Source organism: Ambystoma mexicanum, chromosome 5q (genome assembly GCF_040938575.1).
Source record: "Ambystoma mexicanum isolate Mex_15411 chromosome 5q, UKY_AmexF1_1, whole genome shotgun sequence".
Taxonomy (NCBI): domain Eukaryota; kingdom Metazoa; phylum Chordata; class Amphibia; order Caudata; family Ambystomatidae; genus Ambystoma; species Ambystoma mexicanum.
The window spans coordinates 782,866,286-782,893,147 of record NC_090933.1 but is presented as its reverse complement, the minus strand read 5'-3'; positions in this window follow the sequence as shown (position 1 = coordinate 782,893,147).

The window sequence follows — 26,862 nt, the reverse complement described above, 5'->3', positions numbered from 1 at the left end:
ATCTTTTTATGAAGAACCTTATCTCGTCCCTCCCAATCTATACAACCTTTTTTATTAATTGTGTACCATTCTTCTTAACTGCTATTTACGTTTTCTTTTTTCATATACAATTTCTCTTTTAGATCAACATGTTTTACTTCGTATGTAAATGTACGTGAAAGCTTTGTCTGCAAATGTTTTAATAAATGCAAAATAAACATAATGCCTCCTCCACTGAACAGGTCTTCCGTGACTTAAACTCTTCTCTCGACTCTGCTGCTCTTCATGCTTGTTCTACTACCCTGTACATATTTTCTCTCATGAAAAGAGCAGGTATGGCCCTTTGATCTTATGTTCTCTCAATAAAACAACCAGTGCCACTTGCGACGAAGTCCTGTGTTGAGAGCTGGGATGATGGAACTGTATGAACCCTGGAAGGCCGCTGCCACCATTCACTCTGTGATGCAGGCACACAATCACAATGCTCGAAAACCACACAACTCTTGCTGCATGTAATCCTGAAATCATGCCGTCAGTGGGTTTGCTCACTGGATTACCAAAAGGCACAAGATGTTGGGAGAGGGTTCGGAGTTAGGAGTTGAGGGTATAGTGAGCAGAAAAGTGCATGATGGTGTGGTGAGGAGGCTAGAGGCATAGATGAGGTGGTGGGGAAGAGTGGGGTGGTGCAGAAGGAGAAAGAGGGGTACGGGAGGAGAAGAAGCAGGTGGAATAAAAGCAGTGGAAGGGAATGAGGGTGAGACTGAAATTAGCTATACGAGGAGGTGAAAAATAGAATAACTGAGTGGAAGGATATAGGGAAGAACACAGAGTGGGGGCAGTAAAGAAAGAGGAGCTACCAGGAAGAAGATGAATGAACAACAAAGGAGGAAATTAAAGAGGATGATCAGAGCATGACCAGAGAGATAAGGAGGAGGCAGGTACAACCACTAATAAGGTAGAAGAGGGTAAAAATAACATCACAGAGGTAGTCAAAATAAACCTAAAGAGGAGAAGAACCAGTTGGGAGAAGTTGAGAAGTGAAACACTAAATTTTGAGATGGGGAGGAGCCGAGCTTTGAGAGGCAATGGAGAGGAAAGGAAGAAAGATAAGCCCGAGTGGGGGAAGGAGGAAACAAGAGCTAAGGAAGATGAGCCAAAATCTTACAGAGTGGTTGAGATCCATGTGCTGGATAAAACTCTGGTAGGGTCTCTGGCCAACCCCAATGGTGTTAAGCTTTGCAAGCTGAAAACCTGTCATAATCTTGGCTTAGATGAAAATGATTCTGAGGACTGGTGCATGTCCAAATAACCCGAAGCTCCAGAGTGGGGGTGCCAGGTTCACACTGAGACAATTAAATCCTAATAAGTGTAGTGAAAGACAAGCATCCAAACAAAGGAGCCAAGCAATGGTTTCTGGGACCCCTTGCCACCCAATTACTCTGAGTGACGTTTTGATCACCAGTTGGCGTAGTATTAGGGGTAGAGAGGCCAAGACTGACAGACAGCAATGTTCCCAAAAGTCTGATTTGCTTACATTACTTTGAACTTCTGACTACATTGTTTCAGTTCGAGCTAATCCCATTTGCAAAAGTGCATTTGATCAAGTGTTCTTTGCGACTGCTGTCTCGCTGTGGATTGCTGCCCGCATTTATCAGGACTCGTATTTCCAGTACTGCCTCGAGTCTGTATCCAGTGACTGAATCACGTGACTGCTGTTTGCTGTCTACTATCCAATAGGAACAAGTGCAACGGACTATAGCATCTTGTCACTTTGGAACTTTGAAACTCCATTACGAGTTTCCATAGAGCCTCACCTAGCAACCACCTAGCAATCTAGCAACCATCTTCATTGTGAAGTTTTTTTTGGGTTTTTAGCTCCGGTTCCGCCTACTTACCCAGAACTCCATTTAAGGAAAATGCACGCGCATTTGCGCGTGTGCATTTGCTCAAGTGTTCTTTGAGACTGCTGTCTCGCTGTCTAGCTGGCGAGTAGGGAGTCGGGCAAGTAGGTTCAGTTGTGAGCCAGTAATCGTATTGTTGTTCCTTTTTATATTATTTGTCTTATTCTTTTTTTTGTTGATTTTATTTAATTTTACTTTATTTTTTTCTTTTAAATTTGTTAACTTGACTATCTGAAATAGGCATATTTTTAACAGACATTATGTCAATCTCCAGTTGTTCCTTGAAAGCGGGAATGCTACCTATTACTGCTTTTGAAAAAGGTATTTCCACGAATGCTTATAACCATTTGAAAACGCCAGTTGCAGGTATTACCAAACTGCGCAGTTCGAGCAAAAAACATCAAAGGGTGATTTCTTTATCAGCAGATATAAGATTTTTTTGTCGCCCAGATTTGCAACGGTCTCCACTTAAAAATAGAATTCTAAATGTAAAAATCAATCCCACAATGGTAGACTCTTCTGAAAACATTTCAATTGTCAGGACAGCATGTTCCACGCTTGCCGATATGAACCCAGCCCTGAATGAAGTAAGCCCACATCCATCAGGCGAGATATCTGATTCTATCTTAGAAATCGCCTGTCAGCGTGGTAACATTTTATCCACACAACCTGACACATGCCCTAACGACGACCTCTTCAATCTATTGACGTATCTAATACAATGTCATTAAAAGCTCCTCCCATCTGCTCGGTTGAACTACAACATGCCTTGCGTGCAGCTTATGATAAACTCTCCGTAGCAGGTGAGATAGATGATGAAGCTATAGCTTTCATGAATACTACAAGTGCCAGAAGTCCAGAACCTTCTGAAGTCAATATATTTGTTCCAACACTGGGGATCTCATCCAATTACAGAAGGTTTTAATTCACCGCCTCTAAATATATCGAATAATGAAGCACCATCAAGGGGAAGCCCAGAAAAAGTCACATCAGTGCATGAATTATTAAAATCACCAATTCTATTTGAAAAATCTGATAATCATTCATTTAACAACTCATTGTCCTTTATAGCACCTACTCCAAGAAGACCTATATTCAGTGATGCGCCGGGTGATCATCTATCCCAGTTGCATAACCGTCAATCTAAGCGCTTCTCCTTTCCTGAGGCTCCAGCGCTAAATAATACTCTATGCGCCATGAACACAGTTTTATTAACGATTGCCAAACTATATGAAACTTTAGATTTAAAAATTGCGAGGCAAACAGAATGGCTACTCAGTGTTATGTCTGATAATGCACAAACAAAAGCCATATGTGAACAAAAAAAGTTATTGTGGACCTCACTGACAATACAGGTGGGTGAGAAACCTACTTACCTTAAAAATGTTAATACCCCGCTTGATTAAGAGACAATAAAAGAAAATGTGAATGTTGAGTGTGCCATAACAGAAATAACTGACGCGGATGTTGTACTTGAGGTTATTCCACCAGTGATATGTGATGTGAACGAAACTATTAAGGTTTCAAGCATGATAGAGCCAGAAAAGTCAGTGCCTCAAATAGTCATGCCTAATCTTATAGTTGATCTCGAGCCACAAAAAAATCCCTTTAACATCTTTGGGAAAGAAACAACCCACTCTAGCAAAGGTAGCAAAAACATCAAGAGACACGAAGAGGAAAGGATTAATAGAGAAACCAATTATATTTAGAGCTCAAAGATTGAAAAAGAGACGTTTTGTTAAATTGTTATCTTCTAATTCTGACAACAAGATGACTGGACCTGTGATATCCAACTCACAAGTGGTCCAGCCTGCAGGCTCAAAAAATGTAATGAACCAAATGCCTTTGGATTATCAACCTTTAAGTGATATTGTAGCCCTAGTAGCTACAGATGATACTCAGGATGGCTCTGGGTTTTACCAAACAATACCATGTTTCTAAGCATTGATCCAAAAATCTCAAGAGAACCAGAAATATCGAGTGTTCAAGTATTAAGAGAAGACATTTGTAATTCAATTGGGCAATATATTGAAGAACTGCGGAAGTCAAATGATAAAAATATTGATCCAACTTTACGTATACCTCAGACACTGTACATGCCACTTTTGAAGGGTCCTTTGTGCCTTCGGAGTGATGAAATCCAAACTCAAAAGGCCACTGAACCAACTAAATTAGTTAATGAGCCAAGTGTGACTCAAAAGTTCATTCAACCAGTCTGCATAGGCACTAAATGAAATTTTCATTCGAACAATCTGAATCCAAAATATAAGAACTATTATAAATTGATAAGAAGCTGTCGTGATCAACCATGTGCTCAATACGATCCAAACCGAAGTTGTACATTGAATATTTTTTTAGATATTCCACATCTGGCTGACTTATCTACAACTGACATTAAATTGGTTGAATTTACAAATGACAAGGACCTCACCCAAGCCAGACTATTTATAAAATCTCGACTTATTGCTAATTCCTTATGGCAAGCTACAGTGACCTTGTACAATTTGGGTTTCAGCCTCTCCGAGGACACCCCCTCATATGTATCGAATAAATGTCAATATTCTGCTCCAATTATGAGAACATATGTAAATTCGGTTCACCGACAAGATCTTGACCCTGCCTTGAACGGGAAGCCTGAATGCTGGGATCAACAACTTAAGTCCAAAAATGTATAACAACCCGAAAATCGAGAGAGCATCAACCTGGTATCCTGGAACACGCGAGGTTACAGAAATTTTATAAATAACAAAAATAATAATCTTTATACCTCTGATATTGTTGTACTTCAGGAAACCTGGTTGATCACTAATCCGATATGGGATGCCTTTGAGGTTCGTACGATCCATGGGCTAAAGAATGAAAGAGGACGACCAATGGCAGGCCTATTAATTGCCATTAAAAAATCTCAAGGCTTTGTGACTAAGACTTATGATCCTATTACCCCCTATATACAGATGTTGAAATTAACAAAGAATGGATCCACAATGGTTATCATAAATATATATTGGAGTCAATTACAGCTGACTCCAAATATATTCTTTGAAAAGCTAAATATGTTACTAGACCTAATTGCATTGGACATGACAATTAACCATACAATAATCATGGGAGATTTAAATCTCCATTTAATTACAAAAGCCTCAGTTCCGTTCAACCCGTGTGAGTTACGATGGCTAAGTCTAATGACGTACAGGCATTTTTCAATGTTAAATGGTTCCATTGTGGGAGATATTCCTGCAAAATCAACTTGGAATAGAGGTATTGTGGAAGCAACATTAGACTATATGTATTGCAACGTCAAATCCATAAAACTAGCAAAAAGATTTTGTGTAAAATCTAATGCTTACAGCGACCATAATCAATTACACCTCCAATGGTTTTGGCCTAGGCAACACCATATTGCACCCAAAAATTTTAAGCTAACAGCTATGAGCATAAATAATGCAGGTAATCGTATCAACTGGACAAACTGCAAACTAATTAATAAAACTAGTATGCCGAGGCATGCAAAAAGATCCAGGACAAAAGCGCCTTGTTAGTGGTGATTGCAAAATGAATTTTAATTTCAACTGTAGTCAGATAAATGCCTTCTATCCTGACCAGCTGTCACTGTAAGCCCAGTATATTTTTCTTCATGCAAACTAATTAAGTTTGATCAATTGCTTGCCAAAGAATGTACCAGGTATAATGTCTGTTATATACAAGCCATGCAAACATTTGTGCAAAAGAGAACAGGTACTGGACGCTATCAATATAAACATCTGCACACACCCGATATTGAGGTGAAACAGATGAAAACAGAATTGAGACAAGGTATAAAATCATTAAGTAATCTTCCTTTAGAACTAAGATTGAGACAAACTAAAACCTTGAAACAAATTTATCATAGATGGATACGAGGAATGAAATCACTCATGTATCAAAAGGATGGGGAAGATATGATGCAGCAGAGTACTCAAAAATCAACAGGGGGTATCTGGGGCTTGCTCAACAATGCACTAGACAAATCACAAATGGCCATCCAAGTTAATCCAATTCCAGAGAGTACCTGGCATAGTCATTTTAAAGCAGTTTATCAATCTGCTTTTCCAAATTGTCATATTAACTTTGACTTGATTCATCAAGATCATAGATTACCTTTCGAGTTAGATGATGTCAGGTTATGTATTCAGAAGCTTAGTAATTCAAGAGCTGTGGGTACGGACGGGCTACATAATCACACAATGAAGAGAAATCCGCAAGCCTGGGCTTCTATTTTATTTCAAATATTTAACCAAGTTATGCAAACTGGTAAGATCCCTAAATCATGGAAGAAGTCTTATATCCTTCCGATTCTAAAAAAAGGCAATAGAATGGATCCTAATTCACACAGATTTATAGCTTTCGCAGACTGTCCTGGTAAGCTATTTGCTCGGTTGATATTAGCCGAATTTAATAAATGGCTATTGAATAAATGTTTAAGAGACCCTTTCCAGACAGGTTTCTTGCAGGGTCTTGGAACTGGAATCAACTTGATTACTTTACAAGCCATTATTTCACATGAGAAATGTCAGAAGCAACCCTTGTTTGTTGCATTCGTTGACTTTAAAACCGCATTCGACTCCATACCTCGACAACTTTTATTTAAAAAAACGATTAGACAACAAATGTCCATGGAATATTTTGAAATGGATAGTTGAACTACACACTGGAACCTCAATTCAAATTCGCTTAAGCCAAGAAGGATTATTATCAAGCTCCATCTCAACTGATCGTGGTTTGAAGCAGGGCTGCTTATTGGCTTCAGCCCTATTCAACTATTTTATAGCACATATAAACAATAGCTTTATAGGAATGAATATTGATGCACCACGGATTAATGGACAGCCCGTACATATACTAATGTATGCAGATAATATGGTTTTACTATCAAGGACACCGCAAGGCCTAAAATCCCTTTTGTTGGCACTAGAAAGGTGTTCGATCAATCATCTCATTACAATCAATACAAACACAACTCAGATTGTACAATCAAAGAAACGTAAAACATAAGTGGATTCTCCAGAGCATTCCATTAGAAGTAGTATCAAGCTATAAATACCTAGGTGTTTCTATTAATAACCACCCACAAGATACTCCCTATGAAGCGACAATAGAAATTAAAGTAAGAACTGCTTTATCTCAATCATATATAATTAGATCAAAATATTGTAAATTTTCTATAACCCCATTAATCACTTATTACAAACAGAAAATTATACCCATTGTTCTTTATGGAGCTGAAAGCAAACCCTGGAAACCATACTCTTATTGGGCGAAACTTGAGAGCAGCTACTGGAAGAAGGCTCTAATGTTACCTATCTCAGAGCCTTTGTCACTGATTCAGCATGAATTGGGTTTCATTTCTATGCATGCCTTATATAAATGGAAGATCTGTTGTTTATATAGGAAATTTGTCATGACTGAATATAACAATGGTTTATTGATATTAATTGCAAATTATATAAAAGTATCTAATGATGAATTTGCAAAATCTTGGCAACATAGAGCCATGACAATCTTGTTTAATGCTGATATATCTCTTGATATTTTGATAAATAACCCAGATAAAGCTAAACGAAAGTTACACAAATTAGATTGGTGTCTAACTCGTGATTGTTGTATGAGATATGTGAAATTTAAGCAAAATCCATCTTATTTGAAAAAGTTCAGAGAAACAGCAACCTATTTATTACAATCACCAAATCCGCAACATCATTCAGATTTTTTACGATTCAGGTTGAATTTATGTTGCACCACAGACTTAATGGTAAACTGGAAACAATTACATGATAGTGATACATTGTGCTGATTTTGTAGATTGGAACGTGAAACATTACAACATCTAGTAGTCAATTGTAAGGAACTACTGCCATTGAGATTTTTCTACTTTAAATGTCATTTTGATCATCATTTTACTTTGGATGCTATACAGCTGTGGGAGGCCTTATTTCACACTGATAAATACGCAATTAGATATGCAGTTACACATTTTTTACGTAAACGTACTCTTAACAGCTTTGTTGATAGAGATACAATCAAATATAGAGAAATGTATTGAAATGTATGTATTTTAAAATAAACAGAATGAGAACAGCGACATACACTAAGATGAATGTTGAACATTTTTTAATAGCCCTTTGTTCTACTTTTATTTTGTTATTCTATATCCCTCTCACTGGGTATGTGATTGAATGTTAATAACGAATTGTTTTGTTTTATGTTGTAAAATATAATTATCTTTGTTCTTTACGTTGAAAGGCTAACTTGTGTTGGCTAAACAACAGTAATAAAAAAAATAGCTAATCCCTTAGCATTTGTGAGGTATAATAAAGACCCTGGAACATTGAAACCTCGAGGATGAGAGAGTTGTAATGTATAGGAGGAAGAAGAAACATGTAAGGGTGGAGACAAGTGGTATTAAGATTAAGAGAGATGAAAGGGACTGCAGAGGAAGTCACCCGGAGTGTGTTGATGCCTTGGCAGCAACACACCATCTCTATGATTTTGTGTTCTCTCTGGATAAATCAACTTTCCTTCTCTATGATTGTCTATTTTCTCGGGAAAAAATCAAGTTCCATCCTTTGTGATTTTGTGTTCTCGCAGAAAACAAGCAAGTTTTCCTCTCTATTGGTTTTTCTATTTTATTAGGAAAACATCAAAGCGTTCCTCTGATTTCCTGTTGTCTTAGGAAACAAGTCAAGTGCTATCATTTCCTCTACCCTAATTCCCAATTTCCTATTAAGAGCCCTGTTCTAAATATAATCATACACTAATTCTAATCTAACCATATCCTAAAATAATGGCCTCCCATTGCCAGATTGAACTTTACCATTTAATGCCTCTTCTTCTCTCTCCAAACACCTTCCCCAGAACCTCCAAGCATGTACTTTAATAGCCAAAACAGCAAACAAGTTCAAATTTCGTCTTCCCGAACAAACAAAAAGTGAGAAAAGTATGACTTGTCCAAAGTTGCTGAAATTCAGGAAATTCACATTGTTCTAATCTGTTTGCCCACCCAAGCGATTGTTTTTTTGTTTTTTCCTTTCTGATATTGGGGGATGGTGTTCTTGAAAATGTGCCCAACAAAAAAGTGTTAAAAGTGATTTCTTCTTATGCCCCTTATTTGTCTCGACATTGTAAGTGGTTCTCATCCAGGGTAAACGCATTCAGAATTGTTTGTTGGTGAAGAATTGTTAATTTGTGGAATGCAACACAGATAATCACATCTAGAGCCTGTGACTGGAAGAGAACAGTAAAATACAAATAAAATGATGTTATTTGATTGCATTTCTTGGTTGTTTTCTTACTTGCGTGAAAACAACCATGTATCACAATTAATGTTCTAAATAATTATATATGGAAGGGAAAAGGATTTTAGAATCACTGCTCTAGGCGTAATACACTTCATATTATGTAGAGTAGAGTTTGGTCTTCTCACAAGTCACTCACAAATCATATGCAAAAGAGTACTTATTTTGGGCATTGAACCAGTAAATTCCTTGATCATTACAACAAAAGCCTTCTTCTGAGATAATTAAGTTGATTTTTTATATTTTCTCTGGTGTGAAGTTTAATAGATGTTTACTGCAAAAAATGTACACTGCAATAGTTCTTTTCAAAGCATTTCAGACTATTTCTTTTGGGCAGTTTGATATGATATGATGTGGCATTTATAACCCGCCTGTACACTAGTGTTTCTAGGCGCTTGCTGGTAGACTTTAACTAATATATGTCTACGGTCAAAAGGATTTAATAAATAATATCATGATAAGTGTTTTTAAAATATATATATATTTGCCTAAAAAATTGTTATTTGAACACTGTCTGCTTCAGGAAGGAAGTGCATGTTTTAAAACTGATTTGGTCCAGCTATGTACCAATAGAAAGTGTATGAAGTTTCATAGAGGACACTGTGCACTGTTGCAACCCAAGCAATTAAAATAATACATGATCAAACAGCAAATAACCTAACATGTAGGCCCTTCAAAGTAACACGGACGGAGTGTGCTTTATGTGGGAGTGTGCCAAATTTAAGTATTTGATTCACAAGCTGAGATCTGTTTTCAATGTGGCAATTTCCACTGTATTAGAAAATTGAGTCAAGTGTTTGTTTATAAAGTATTGTTAAAAACAGTGCAGTTTTTCTGCCAAAATACCCATAAGGCATTCAAACCTTCCCATTGCTGCAACCCAGTCTTAAAAATGATACACCCCCCTCATAAAACTTGGCTTCAGCTAGTAATTTTTATCCCATATAGACTTTGGGCTAGCCTAATTTGCAGTGCTTTCATATGTGTCTATTTATTTCCTTGACATATCTATAGGCAGTGACTGCAAGGAAAATATTGCTTACTCCTTCAAGTGCTATTTTATAATTAGTTCCAGCACATTAGAAGGCTTATATATTTATGTATGGTTGAATATGTGTACAGCTACAGTGTTTCACAATCATTAAAATTGTGTCAACCTTTATGAGGCCGATTCATGGAATTAATGTGCGCCGAAAATTGCAGCACAAGCGTGCGAAAGCGTGCGAAATGCAGCGCAAGCGGGAAAATCGCAACGCAAGCGTGCGAAAGCCACGCACATCGATTCATGGAAGTCCGTGCGCGTGTAAATTCTGGGATGTGTGCTAAAATTGTGCGTGGCGCACGCGGGCGCACACGTCATCAAACGCCATGCGCTACGTGCACAGGGAAAGCGCACATAGCGCTGCGCACACAACAAAAGTGGGCTGAACACGGGGTGTAACACGCGGAATGGGGAACAACGTGTGAAAATGTGGGCGTTATGGGGGAAGTACAGGAGGCAAATGCGCTGAACTCCCACACACGCGCCTACAACACGTAGTCATGGAATCGAACTGGGGAAACGCATGCGCCAAAAAAGACGCGCTAATACGGAAACACGTACGCCAGCAGGAAGCAGGCGTACGTGGCCCCGTGCAGCATAAAAGTGCACACAAACAACAAACAAGCTCAGACGCTATGATGTATATACCGTTCCTCGCAGCAGTGGTCGTGGGACACCGCAGGAGGAGGAGGATAGCCAGACCCCACATTTTTACACCCAGGACCAGCCTTTTTGGGATGCCTGATGACCAGGTGTATGGGAGGTAAAGGTTTCCACCACACATAATACTCGACCTGGTGAGTGAGTGAGAGAATGACCTCACAGCACCCACCCTGTGCTCCCAAGCACTGAGCCCGTTGGAAAAGGTGCTCAATGTACTGCACTTCTTGGCCACTGGTTCATTTCAGTGGACAAGTGCCATAGTGGAGGGGGACTCACAGGCCACGCAGTCACACTGCCTACACCAGGCATTGGCCATCATGACTGCACGCCCCCCAGTCCGCAGAAACATATACATGCCCAGAACACCTGCATAAAGGCAGGCTGCCATCCAGGACTTTTACGGGGTGGCACACTTCCCCAAAGTGCTAGGTGCCATTGATTGCACCCATGTGGCTCTACGTCCACCCAGGGCAACTGAGCACATCTATAGAAACCGCAAGCACTGGCATTCCATCAACGTGCAGGTAGTATGTGATGCCAAGGGAATCATCACCTCAGTATATGCCAACTATCCAGGCTCCACCCATGATAGTTTCATTTTCAGAATGTCACCCCTAAACCGGGACCTAGAAGCTGTGCGGCATGGCAATAAATGGCTGCTTGGTGAGTATAATTGCCTCTGCACATGCATGCATGTCAGATACTGAGTAATGTCACAACCCCACTAATGATACCCATCATCACCTCCCCAGGAGACAGTGCCTACCCTCTGAGCACCCACATGATGATGCCAATTCAGAACCCCACCACAGCACCTGAGGTAAGATACAACGCAGCCCATATTGCAACCCGGGGCATAGTGGAGCGCACATTCGGAGTGCTCAAGTCAAGCTTTCGCTCCCTTGACTGCTCTGGTGGGCAGCTGCTATACGCGCCCCCAGTAGTCTGCAGGATCATAGTGGCAGCATGTGTCCTGCACAACGTTGCAACCCGCCGGGGCCTGCGGGTAGACATGGTGGTGCCCCCACATCCCCAACCACATGCACGGCCGCTGCGCATGGGAGGTGAAAGTGCACGTGGTGAGGCAGCCCGTACACAGCTGGTGGCTAATTACTTCACCTAAAATACTACCCCTGTGGAGTGCACACAGTCCTGGCACATACCAGCTGACAATCAATGATGATGACATAAGGGACAGTCAACTGTTACAACCATACCCGCCTGAGATTGGTCACCTGGCAGTGTTACATTGTGTGCATCCCTACCTACTTAAATACAACCAATGCCGTGTGAAAAAAGACACCCATTCATGCTGCATGAATTACTACCCCCTTGAAAAATACACCATGAAAATAGTGCCATGTCACCCAACCCCTCCCCATCTCAGCTACCCAACACACCATGACATGTCATGCAATGTGAAAGCTACAAAATGAATGCACAACACATGACACAAGTGTCACAAAGTGCACTGTTCCAAATTTAAACAGGGCGCAGACAATATGCTCCCAGTAATCAATAAGAAACAGCACACATGAACAAATACTTACCAGCAACACAGAACAGCAACATAGGATGAAACAGTGTCAAAATACGAAAGTACAAAATCAAAGCAGTGCAAGTCTCACAACATGACTAAGCCAGCACATCGACCCCTTCCAACTGCAGAGTGTTGCTGTCCGGCAAATGTGTCAGTGTACTGCATACAACATGAACTGCATCTGCAAAGGAGACGGCCTTGTAAAGACATGAAGAAGGTACATGTGAATAAGGAGAAAGACATGGATGCACAAGCACATATCAATACACCATGCAGTGTTCAATCCAACAACAATCCCCACTAGGGATGTACACACAGTTTTGACTACAGACTGCCCACACAGCTCATGGGAGCCCAATGTCACTGTGTAAGTTACTGTCACTTGGTCACACCCTTTGCAAGCCCATGGAAAGGGGAAGCAAGAGGGGTGTGTGTGTCAGGAACCCAAGCATCCAACCCAAAGACAGGACAAGCCTGCATGTGCCCAGCTGGAATACACAGTGGATGCCCACGGGAGCCACACAAGGCAACACACTGTATAAAAAAAATTAACAAAAAAAATCAAAAATGGCCATGTGGGGGGAGGGGGGGGAAGGCCACCCAGGAGGTTCGAGGACAGGGTGCACACCAACAGCCACCTGTGTGGATGTTGCGAAAAAAAAATACCTCCATGGGCTCATGGCCTGCATGGTTACGCTAGTGTGGGAGGAGTGCTGCTGTTGCTCTCATCACCCTCTGCTGCTGCATCAGGAGGTGGTGGTGCTATGGGAGGCAGCCCATGCAAAGCCCTGGTATGGTCCTCCATGGCAGCAAGCATGCGGGTGTGGAAAGTCTCGTTCTGGAGTTTGATAGTACGGAGATCCCCATGCAGCACCTGATGGGTTGCCTGCATTTCTGCATGCATGGCCTCGCGTGATGCCCAGATCTCCTCACGTGTTGCCTGGAGCTCAGCTGAGAGCAAACGTGTGAGCTGCTCCAGCTGCTGTTCTGCCCTAAAATTTCGGGAAGCCTGAAGTTCAACCAGATTCTCAATGAGGAAATGGAGTTCTAACCTCAGGGCTTCCCTGTGGCCCTGGGACTCTACAAAAATGGCTTTGTGCAGAGTCTCCAGTGCCGCCCGTCGGTTCCTGTTGGATGCCAACATGTCCTCCCTGTGTGATTGGCAAATGGACTCTGTTGCCTGCTGTTGGAGCTCCATCTGCCTTTCAGGGGGAGAATGGAAGTGGCCACCCTATCCATTGCCTGAGCCATCATTTCAACCGATGCTCCCTGTTGTGCTGCTATATTATAAATGGAGTTTTCCCATACAGTATTGCCTGGTGGAGCACGGCCACCGCGTCAGCAGGCACCACACCTGTTTGAGGTAAGGCGATCTGCACCTTGCTGTGCTGGCACTGCCTGAGGCTGCAGGACTGCATTCCCCCTCTGATCTGCTGGCCCAGGAACAGGATCAGATGTTGTGGAGTGTGACCCTGCATCCGTGACCGCCAAAGGCACAGTTACCAACACTGACATCCCCCTAGAGGGGTCTACCCCCGGTGCAGGTGGGTTGGACAGAACAGCATCTCGGCCAGAAACACTCACCTGCGACAGCACATAAGTCTCATCGTCCGATTCAGCACCTGAATCATAGAGGTCTGGGGAGGTGCACCCAGAGACACCCCTGGACAGTATGGTCTGCAGGAGGATCGGGTTTTCACCCACCACCACCCCACGTCCTCCACTGGTGCCCGGTCGTGGCTGAGATTCCTCCTGGGTCTGCACCATCTCCTCCACCTCAACAGCATCAAGTGCGTCATCACCTGCAAAAACATGAAAGACAACAAATGGAAACAGGCATGAGCACCATAGCACACACATAGGCATGACAAGCCAGAGATCCAGTACATGAATTACACATGTCCCACATGACTATAACCCTGGCATGCATGCACTGTCAATGAGTTGGAAGGGGAGGCAAAAAGCAGATACTGAGGACTCCAAGATGAAAAAGCAACACATGTGCTGCATGCTGGATAGCACTAGCAGCACACATTAGCCTGTGAGTGGCATGGGCAATCCACATACATGACACATGCCAGCACACAGATGGCACCTAGCATAGCCATGGTACATTTGACAAGTACAGCCATATATTACTGAATGAGTGCTGTCACCCAGCCATGTGAGATGGACATGATGAGATGAAAAAAGCAAAATTGTGTGACAAAATACGCATGTGCAACACACTGCAACACATCCACTGTACAATTATACAGTGATGGCAGGCAGATGGAAACATCAATGGTGGGTCACTTCAACATGACACGAAACAACAATCATGTTCCACATTCAAACAGGCCCCAAAAATCAATGTGAGCAGGCTCTTACTCAATCAGCCTGAATGGTCAAATCATTCCCATAACAAGGTAATAAATGTTGCGCATTGTGGGGTGTAATATATGACAGAAGCTTGTCACATATGTGGCATTAGGGCTGAAAAATGTGTTGCAAAAATGGGATCAGGCTGAATGAACACTGAAAATTCTGAACAATGTTGTTGCAAGATGACAGTTCAAGGGCAACTGCAGTAATGTGGTGCTTATTGGCTACTGTGGTCAGAATGGATACTGTCATACCCAAATCCAAGGGCGTTGAATGGTTTGGAAGAAGCACATGGGTGACCCATATCACTCAGGACTACACACCCTCACTTGGCACTCAATCAGAACACATCACCCAAGCAACATACACATGGATTACACACACATGCATGGGCACTCACTGGACAATGCTTCGTAATCTGGTAGGTCTCCCACGCCTTGGATCTGTTCCTCTGTGACGAAGGTGCCAGCAACAGGCTCATGTTCAGTGAGTTGGTCGTCCTCTGGTGGAGATCCACCGCCAGTCACCAGAGTAGAGGCATGATTTGAAGCCAGTTTGTTCTTTGCTCTGCGTTTCAGCTCATTCCACTGCTTGTAGCAATCATCAGCTGTACGCCTCACAAATCCAAGGGCACTAATGTGGTCCGCGATGGTCTGCCAGTGGGCCCTACGTTGACCAGACGTAGTCTTGCACCCTGCAGTCACCACCATTTCGCTGCTATGTGCCGACACATAGGTCACAAGTGCATCAAGTTCGGCGTCATTAAAGCTAGGCTTCCTTGACGTGCCGGAGTGTGTAGCCATGTCTGGGGTCTCAGCCTTTAGTGCTAGAGCACCCTTATTCTTCTTCTTGGAAGGTGGTGCGGATCCTGAGTGGCTTACGCCGCTCTGGACAGTAGGGGCAGAAGCAGAGGTGGACTGGGTACTTGAAGCCTGTAAAGGCACAATAACCAAAGGTCTTGGTGCAGGCATTGGCTGCAGGGTGATGTCGGCAGGGCCAACGTCGGTGTGATGGACCTGGACTGACACTGTCCCGCTGGGAGACTCGGAACTGTGGTGGATTGAGCTGCAGCTGCCCTGCCGCCTCCCCACCCTGGCTACTTGGGGCAGCAGATGACATTGCTGCCCCAGATCCACGTGGCCTGGTGACAGTAACTTTCACCGCCACACGTGGCTTAGACTTGGTGACCTGGAAGTCAGTATGGGAGTCATCCTGTGTGGTTCAGTTGACAAAATGGGCCCATCAAACAAGGGCTGAGCTGGGAGGGTGTCAGCTATGTTTCCCACAACCATTGGGGGGGGCATAGGTGGCCCCGATTGGTCCTCCACACACGGGGCTCTAGGGGCACCCTGAAAATCCTCGCCACGTCCCCTACCGCGCACACCACGCCCACCTCTTTGAGATCGGCCACCTTTGCCTCCCTTACTGCTTGGTCGCCTCCCAATCATGGCACTGATGTTGTTATACATATGGGAGTTGCAGTAAACAATTGTCCTGGGCAATTGGGGTGAAAGGGGTAGGGTACTAGATAGAATTCGTACCGTAGTGCTCTAGCAAGGCTGTCTGTGACCCCTGGGGGAAGATGATGGGTCACGCAACGCACAGGCACCCCAAAAACAAAAGTATACGTGCACGCAACCACTGGTAGACCACGTGCGTGGAAAAATGAACCCGCACGACACTGTGGCACCCAGAAACACAAAAATAAGCGTACGTGTGTTACACGCAGCCTACAATGACCTCTGAAGAGGTATGCAACACACGGGGGCAACCACAGTTGGAAAATACGTGCGCGACTCACCGTCTGCCTTGAAAAAGAATGTGAAAAAGACGCGCGTGTGCACGTTGGCAACAACCCCGCCAAAAGAAGAAAATAACGCAGTCTGAGGAAACAGGGAGTACGAACTGGAAACGTTGTAAAGTAATCGTGTGTGAACCGACAAGAAGTACAAAAATCACCCACTCGCTCTCCACAAAAAGCACATACAAGAAAATAGCGTGATACTCGTACCTTTTAAGCCAGCACACACGTGCAACGTCACTTACGCACTTACGCGCTAAGGCCCTTTCCTCCAATGGCACGGTGATGTGCAGTTTTATCACATGCTGATTCACTATGCACCCGTGTAGTGGGGAGCGCCTGCACACCTAACGTCACTTACACGCTTACACGCTAAGGGTCTTTCCTCGGATTTCACACTGATGTGCAATTTTTTCGCGTGCCAAATCACTCCGTATCAAGCTGGCCACGCAACAACACACGGGAGACCACGCTCCTGCCCAGAAGGCCGAATTACTGCCCCCCAGAGCCCCGAGCACGCTTCCACCTGCCATCTGCTTCTGCCTGCCTGCCTGCTGCCCGCGTGCCCTGCTATTTGCTGCCTGAACATCAGCCATGGGTGCAGTTGCTGTGACCACCCCTGCTGGAACAGAAGACTCCCGACTGGGATACCATCGCTCCACAGCACAGCCCCAGGACCCAGTTGCCCACCCACACCTGCCTCTGGGGTTGCCATGTCGGGCACAACACCATCTGGCACCACTGACAACCCCCAGCCAGAGAGGCAGAGGGCCACCAGCTTCAGTGCCAGGGAAGTTGGGGTCCTGGTGGAGCACGTCCTGGGGCAGTATGATGCCCTCTTTGGAATTTTGCGCACCGACAATGAAGGACGGACGAGGATCTGGATGGACATCGTGACTGCCATCAACGAGGAGGCGGTGGCAGTCCGCGACATCAAACATGTCCGGAAGCGCTGGGAGGACTTTAGGTCCAGGACCCTCAACAAGGCCCGGCGCCTCTTGAAGGCAGCAGATGCCAAGGGTTGCCGGGGCCACCTGTCCGACCACCAAATGAGGGTCCTGGAACGCATACACCCAGAGCTCCACGTCCAGGTCCTTGAGAGGCAGAACCGTCTGGAATCGAGCGGTAAGTGTACATGCCTACTGATTGGATGCAGTGCGTGTTGTGGTGTGCCAGGAGTGTGCAAGTTCAACATATGTCTTTGTAGTGCCATATATGGATGTGTATGTACAGGGACGTGAACCAGCCACATGTGATTCCTCTCATGTGTGAGACACATCGATGGTGTATGTGTTGGCAAGCATGCTGGCCAAATGCATGTGTGGGTGCGCACATTTGAAAATTATGTGTATGTACTGTGGCATGGTTGTGGTGTCACACATGGATGGGGGTCTTGCTGCATGTATCTGCACTGTGTACATGTGCATGTGTGTGCATGTGACAAGTGTGCAACTGTGATGCAACATGGATGCATGTGACACTGAAATGTAGGAGGCTGATTGCCAGATGTGACATGGATGGTGACATTATCACTGCAGTGGTGGAGATGTGCAGATGCATGTCAGTCTGGAGGCGTGTGTGCATGTGTTGTGCGTTCCCTGTGTTTCATGTGACGTCAGGCTCACCTTCGGCTGCTCGTGCTGTTGTTTGTGTATGGACGGTGCTGCCTGGTGCAAGATTCCTGTTGATTTGCTCATGTGTGTGAGTTGAAATGACATGTGTGTTGGGGAGTGTGATGCCATGTCTGTAGTTTTACACTGCCACTCATGTGCAACTGTCATGTGTGTACCAGTCCATTGTACAGTGCCCTGATGCCTGTGTTCTATCTCTCCCTGTCTGCAGCGTCAACTGATGAAGAGGGCGGAGAGGGTGCTGTGGAGCAAAGCGGCAGGGATCGCACCACCAGCCGGAGACGCAAGGCCCGGCTCCCCTCCCAGGTTGTCATCTCGTCAGGGAGTGAGGAGTCTGGTGCTGCGTCCCAGGCCGCAGCTGCCAAGGGTATGTCCAAGAGGCGGACGTCGTAGGTGGACTCCTCAGCAGCAGAAGGGGCAGCTGAGACGCCACAGGGTCCGGCGGAGGAAGATGGCATGGAGTCATCCAGGTTGGTGGGGGGTTTGGTGAAGGAGGAGGCCGTGGAAGGGATACACATGGGGTCTGGAGGTGGGGAGTCCACTGGTGCTAGTGGTGCAGTGCAGGGGCAGGGACAGGAGGCAGCACAGACCGCCGCGGAGGTGCCTGTGTGTAATCCTGTCCCCGATCCTGTGACTACATCATCCTGCGCCAGCAGGGATGCCTACGCCCAGACCCGTTTTCAGGGAGTGGATGAGCGCACAACAACCTGCCTTCCTCTCCCTGCGGACGTGGCAATCCGGGACCAGGTTGAGCCTGTCCTGTCTGGGATGGCGTTGCGTCAACAGGGCATGCAAGGTGACCTGCAGTGTTTTTGTGAAGACACTGCACGTCATCTCGGATGCCTCGTTGACCGCGTTGACCTACTGGGACAGGTCACCAGGGCTGGAATCCTCTGTATGCTGGACCTTATTCCGACCCCCTCCTCACCTGAACCCCCTATGCGCCAGTCGTCCTCCATGCCATCTTCCCACCCATGTATCACCTGGGTACCCTGTGGAGCTGCCTCTGACCCTGCGGCCAGGCTGGTGGAGGACACATCCCTTCCACAGTCGGGAGTCAGACATCCAGAAGGGGTGGCCACCTCAACAACTGCACCTCAGCCAGATGGGAACGTGCAGGCAGCATTAGCCAGGGCACAGACACAGGCACAGCAGCAGCAGCAACAAGGTGGGAGCCATGGTGGCTCGGGGCCTTCAACATCAGAGGGGCAAGCATCGGCCAGAGGGCAGGAGGACCCAGGATTGGAAGTGTCTTCCGTGTGGCAGCAGTTGGGCCAGGCCATATATGCGGAGTGGCGGCAGGCGGAAGAGGCACGGCTCACAATGGTCAGGGTTTAGAATTCCATGCGGAGGTCACTGAGGCAGGCCGAGTGCCTCGAGGCAATTCGCAGGGAGTTGGAAGTCAACATGGCATCGTCCCTGTGAACCCTCGGGGCCATGGAAGAGGACCACCTCCAGGACATTGAGCAGGAGTTCAATGATGCCCTGGCCCGGGAAATCAGAAAGTGAGCCGTCAGACTAGCCCACCGCCATTGTATATAGTTTTTAGTGTTAGGTTTCATTTTCGTTTTCCTTTATTTTGGGGTGTTTGGACTTTGCCCCACATGTTTGTATATAGTTTTTTTATTAGGTCGTTTTTTCATAGGTTTCTGTTCTTTCGTTGGGCTCTTGGACCCTTGACAATTGATTGTACATAGTTGGACAATGGATTTATTGGAACTTTTTCTTTGGATTTCACCATGGATTAATGGATTTTACTTTTTACGTTTCCTTTGGATTTGCTTTGGTGGAGGTAGAGTTTGGACTATTTTTCTTTTGGATTTCTTTGGATTGGTTATACTTTTCATGTACTCATCTTTTGCACATGCTTTTCACTTCATGTTTGCAATTTTTGTATGCTTTCATTTCATTGCTTTATTTTTGTCCACAATACATTTTGATATTTTACTTCCATGTGTGTAATTCGCTCATTGAGTTCATGCATGTGAAAATGTGGGTTTACACAATCAATGCCAACCAGTGTGTGTGTGTGACGGACAAGTGTTGATGTACATAGTTGACTTTTGGTTTGTGTCTTGAGATAGGCATGTCAGTGTGGGGTGGATTGGGAAATCATTGCGTCTCAAGACTGGGGTGGCGTGCTGCGGTATTTTGGTGGAGATATGGGCCATGATTGTGCATCTTTATGTCATGTAGGGGGGGGCTTGAGTCGGGGCCTGCTGGCAGGTGCCCGTCAATGCTGGGTGGGTGGGGGTGCTGGAGGACATGAGTCGGTGGCCTGCTGGCAGGTGCCCGTCAATGCTGGGTGGGTGGGGGTCCTGGGGGACATGAGTCGGGGCCTGCTGGCAGGTGCCCGTCAATGCTGGGTGGGTGGGGGTGCTGAGGGACATGAGTTGGGGCCTGCTGGCAGGTGCCAGTCAATGCTGGGTGGGTGGGGGTGCTGGGGGACATGAGTCAGGGCCTGAGGCTCAAGGCCGGGTGGGTGGGGGTGCTGGGGGACATGAGTCGGGACCTGCTGGCAGGTGCCCGTCAATGCTGGGTGTGTGGGGGTGCTGGGGGACATGAGTCGGGGCCTGAGGCTCACTGCTGGGTGGGTGGGGGTGCTGGGGGACATGAGTCAGGGCCTGAGGCTCACTGCCGGGAGGGTGGGGCTGCTGGGGGACATGAGTCAGGGCCTGCTGGCAGGTGCCCGTCAATGCTGGGTGGGTGGGGGTGCTGAGGGACATGAGTGAGGGCCTGCTGGCAGGTGCCCATCAATGCTGGGTGGGTGGGGGTGCTGGGGGACATGATCGGGGCCTGAGGCTCACTGCCGGGTGGGTGGGGGTGCTGGGGGACATGAGTCAGGGCCTGAGGCTCACTGCCGGGTGGGTGGGGGTGCTGGGGAACATGATTCAGGGCATGAGGCTCACTGCCGAGTGGGTGAGGATGCTGGGGGACATGAGTCGGGGCCTGCTGGCAGGTGCCCGTCAATGCTGGGTGGGTGGGGGTGATGGGGGACATGAGTCGGGGCCTGCTGGCAGGTGCCCGTCAATGCTGGGTGGGTGGGGGTGCTGGGGGACATGAGTCGGGGCCTGCTGGCAGGTGCCCGTCAATGCTAGTGGTTGGGGGTGCTGGGGGACATGAGTCGGGCCTGCTGTCAGGTGCCCCTCACTGCTGGAGGGTGGGGGTGCAGGGGGACATGAGTTGGTGATTACTGGTGCAAGGTGACATGTGGGCTGGCTGGGGGGCATGCCCATGGTGGATGGGCTGCCTGCGGGACATGACCAGGGGTGCTGGGTTGTCCCCTGTGGTGTGGGCTGCCTGCAGGGGCCGTGGAGGGGTAGAGGGCACACCTGGGAGGACCCACACTCCCAATTCACGTGTGGGACTCCCCGCGCACCCCACTGGATACACGTACCCCGCTCTGACAGCGAAATCGTGTGTGAAACTGCCCACGAACCCCAGTAACACACATACCCCGCTCGCACAGGGCCAATCGCGTGTGGAACTTCCCGCGCACCCCCGAAATACAGGTACCCTACTCGTACAGAGCCAATCGCGTTTCAAAATCCCTGCGAACCCCAGTAATACACGTAACCCGCTCGCACAGGGCCAATCGCATGTGAAACTTCCCGCGCACCCCTGAAATACAGCTACCCTGCTCGCACAGGGCCAATCGCGCGTGAAACTCCCCGCGAACCCCCGAAATACACGTACCCTGCTCGCACTGGGCCAATCGCGTGTGAAACTTCCCGCGAATCCCAGTAATACACGTAGCCCGCTCGCACAGGGCCAATCGCGTGTGAAACTTCCCGCGCACCCCTGAAATACACGTACCCCTCTCGCACAGGGCCAATCGCGTGTGAAACTCCCCACGAACCCCCGAAATACATATACCCCGCTCGCACAGGGCCAATCGCGTGTGAAACTCCCCACGAACCCCAGTAATACACGTAGCCCGATCGCACAGGGCCAATCGTGTGTGAAACTTCCCGCGCACCCCCAAAATACACATACCCCGCTCTGACAGCGAAATCGCGTGTGAAACTGCCCGCCAACCCCAGTAATACACGTACCCCGCTCGTACAGCGCGAATCACGTGTGAAACTTCTCGTGCAGCCCTGAAATACACGTACCCCGCTCGCACAGGGCCAATCACATTTGAAACTCCCTGCGAACCCCAGTAATACACGTACCCCGCTCGCACAGGGTCAATCGCGTGTGATTCTCCCCCGCGCAGCGGGGTACGTGTATTCGGAGGGGTGCGCGGGGAGTTTTACAGGCGTTTTCATGGTTGGGGGCCTGTATGCTGGTCCACTGGCCTGTGCGCCATGTACGGGATTTGTGCGCTGTACATGGCGCACGGGGAGGGGTTAGGGGCCTAACTGGCGCTGCTGCAGGGTCGCTGCGCCACTATGCACCACGGCTGGTAATGGATGTTAAAATTCATGAATACGCTGTGCACAGAAATGGATTTAGGAGCACGCGGCTGGCGCAGACTGTCGCACGCGCACACTGTGCGCCAGCCGCGTGTGCCACTTGTGCGCTGAATTCTATGAATTACCCCCTATATTTCAAGTGATGGTCTTTACTATTTCATCATTGTTATGGAGGCATTATATCATAGAGGTGTGTCCAATAAATACGTGTGAAGTGTCATTCCTCCCTCTAATCCACAAGTTCATAATTTCAAAGGACCCTGTATCTGGCTAAAGGAGTGGAAGACAAATCATGCTTGATCCTTGAAGCTAGCAATGTAACATGGTAGTGGTAGCCCATTATTTTATTGAATGTAATGATCTTTGTTAAGCGATACAAGGTCAGAGAGATACTTTAAACTAAAAAAAAGCATGTCATTAATGTTAAACAGACAAAAGAAAGTAATGGAATTCATCATTCATAGTTCTCTAAGATAAATATGCTTTATTGAAAACAATGTAACTTGAATGGGATTTTGCTTGTCTGCTGCTACTTGAAAGAGAACATGATGGTCTGTGCAGCATGAATTTCAGGGTTCTATAAGGCAAGGATAAACAAAATGCTTATTACAAATCACGTTATATCTGTTAATCATTATCAGATTATTATTATAGATGGAAATGGTTTATATTGCAGGTGTTGGTCATGGGACAGAATATGATTATGATGCTGCATTGACATTATGTGAACATTCAGTCGCCTGATGAAACAACCATTAAGGTAAGCTCTTGTGTAAAGCCAGAGTGTATAGGCCACATTAAAATACTATTTACATCAACAGAGCAGCTGCATGTACATATGAGAAAGGCCATGTTTATTTTTTCTACTTTTTCTTTTTTCTTTTTTTGTATACTTTCTTTATAAAAAATGTGTAATATGCGAAAGGCAAAAACAGAGTCACAATTTAATCAATAAACATCATATAAACAACATATCTATATATCTTATAAAGTTGCAACAAGAAATTGAAAAAGCATTAAGGACAAAGAAAAAAAGGAATAGATGGGGAGAGAGAAAGAGAATATAGAAAAGAGGAAGGGAGAGAGAGAAAGGGAAAGAGAGAAGAGAGGTCATGTTTCTAAACTTCAGAAATAATATTAAATGCAAGTTTTATATTGAAAACTCAGGACAGAGCATAGTCTCTTTTGGCTAATCTATAAGAACACCCTGGAAATGGACTGATGGGTGCTTTGTCAACTGTTGAGTGCATCTTGAAAGAAGCAGATGACTACCAAGGTCCTTAATCCTTAAACCTGTAGAACATCATATTTCACAAAGAATATGCATCTGCTCCATTAACCTGAGACAAAGTATAGATTACCAAATAGTGCTTCATTTACGTTGAATGTAATATTCAAACAGAAGATGGTTGAGCCAGAACATTCAATTCAGCTGATGTATAGTAAAATCCCCTTTCAAAAGATACATTCAAAATTGCCATTAGAAACACATTAGCAATTATAATTTCAGAACCATGTGTCTCTAGGTATAGTGAAATACCTATCTGAATTCAGTAGAAAAGTAAGAATCATATGAATATAACAAGGATATACTGAAACGTAAAACGTAGGCATATGCTACATATTGTAATAACTCCATCATGCATGAAGTGGCAAAAACATAAATAGTATCTCGGGATTCTGAATATTCTTGCAAATATGAATATGTCATTTGAACTATTAAAACATGTTAATGAAGAAACATTACAAAAATTAGAGTTGTATTTGAATATAGATTGAATGAGGGAGTTAGTTTATAGCTGACACATCCACTTATGACACATACAAATTCAATGGGCCAATAAGGGCAGGGAGGAGAACCTTGGTGAATCTGGGAAAGTGAAGAGAGCATATTGCAGGCTCTGGCCAATCCTACACCCCGTGGAAAATGATGCCGTGTAGTGTGGCGCTTGCTGGGTATTTAGGATCAAATACAATGTAAGAATGGAGATTTTGGGGAAAAAAGAAAAGCAAGAGAGTCTGTCTGACAGGAGAGACGCAGATTGGATACCAATTGAAAGTAGCGGATGAGGAAATCTGTTTAACATGGCCTTTTACAGTTGTCTTCGGATGAAAATGAGAGATTTCAAAAAGAAAGGGAGCGAGCAGAAGCGTGAGAAAGAGAAGAGAAGGAGAGAAGAAGACACTGAGGGCTAGAATACATAGCAAGGAGAAAAACAGAAGAAGAGCAGGAAAGGCAAGTGCAGCTAAAAAGAAGAAAAGGAGGTTAGAAGTTGAGTAGCTCATTAAGGAATTCCGATGCAGGCAAAAGGAGGAACGCAGAAGGGGGAGAGACAGAGATGAGAGCAGCGAAAGGCACTCTTCCAAAGAAGTAGAGATTAAGATAGATTTGGCATGTTTAAATGATGAGGATGGGAACGGTATATGAAGGAGGATAGGGGAACTCTATAGAAGCAGGAGAAGCAGCACGGCTGCCTCACGGGTAGATAGGAGTGCAGAACCCGCTGTGAGGTGGGAACACAGAGTTACAGATCGAACAAAGGGAAAGCAGCGGAACGACACAATTTTAAGGAGACCTAGCTTTGGCAATGACAGACAGGGGGACAGTGACAGCAGCATTGAGACCATGGGGTCGGATGAAGACTAACAGGGGAGTGAGGATGATGAGGGGGTAAAACACTCTTGCCGCTCCAGGGAAGTAAGCCCAGACAGAGACACAGTATGGGGAGGTGAGGAAAGCATGGGCAGAGAAGGGGAAGACATTGAAGGGAGACTGCTGCTTCTTATTCGAGGGCCGCAAAACGCAGATGATATCACTCCATATGCGCAGAGGCTTAGGGCCAGGACGGAAAAGTACAGGGATGGCAAGGGTGTTTACAGCCATCAAAGACATAGGGGGCAGGACGGAGGAGCGAGACTGACACAGTTTCCATTATGGAAAAGGTTGATGTGCGACCTCAATATATTCAATGGCAGCAAATGGAAAAAGACAATTTAAGGTGCACATTGCCTACGTTGACTGCTGGTGCTGGCAAGTGGATCTATGAGATCGAAAGATTGACAGCAAGGATGACATTAGTGGTAGGGGACATGAAAAGTCCATTCTCAGCCATTCTTGGAGAGGTAGCTGATGACGTATGGAAAAGAGCAGGGTATCCAGGAGTGACTGGACAAAACACGGTACCCAATGGTGCACCGTTCAATAACTGCTGAGCGGCCGTATAGCAAGCTCTGAGGTTGCAATATCCAGACAATTCAGACATACGTGCGATTATGGCATGCAAAATGCATGAGGATGAAGACTTACTTCAATATATTCAACAGATTCAAGAGAAATGGCGCCTCGAAACGAGAGAAACTTGGGACAAAACAGTAGGGCCATTCCATCATATATTAAGATTAAGTCAGGGATTACTTGACCAAATGCAGAAACAGTTTAAGAAGCTAGTAGGGATGGAGACTAAGCCGTGGTCAGAAATTCAGCTAACCATAGTGCACGATTGCAGACTAATGCAAGAGAATGCGAGAAAGAAGCGCTTGGAGAGGAAACTGGAGGAAGTAAAATTAGTGCAGAATAAATTATCCAAATATATGATCAAAGGGGTGCTGTTAACAAGTGGAGAAGGAGTAGTTACTCAGCATGTGCAGAACAGACCACGGATGGCAGGGGGCGATTTCGCAGGGCGAGGCGATATGAACCAGTGGTCAAGAGGATGAGGATGGGTGACTCGGAAGAGGGTTTGGATACCCAATGCAGCAGAAATCAGGAGGGTTTCAAGGGGGACTGCAAAGGCCATTGGGGGTCCCATAGTATGTTGGTTTTGTGGGAGATAGGGCCACATAGATTGAGTATGCAGAGATAAAGAGGCGATGTATCAAAACGGGGGAATGCAGCAACAGCCCATGCATCAGACAGAGTGGGATAGCCAGTACACTCAGGGTCACCTGCAATCACAAATGTACACGCCACAACAGATGCATACCCATGACATGCAAGTACAGCAATATCAGCCGTGATGCATGCATTACAGATGCAGGTACACATGCAGCAACCACAATCAACACAACCAATTCAATAGGCACAAATCCAACAGAACACCATAGCTACAGCACATGCATACTCCACAATGCTGACTCCTGTGTGAAAACTGGGACTGGAATGTCATTATATCCACAATAGGACAGCCCACAG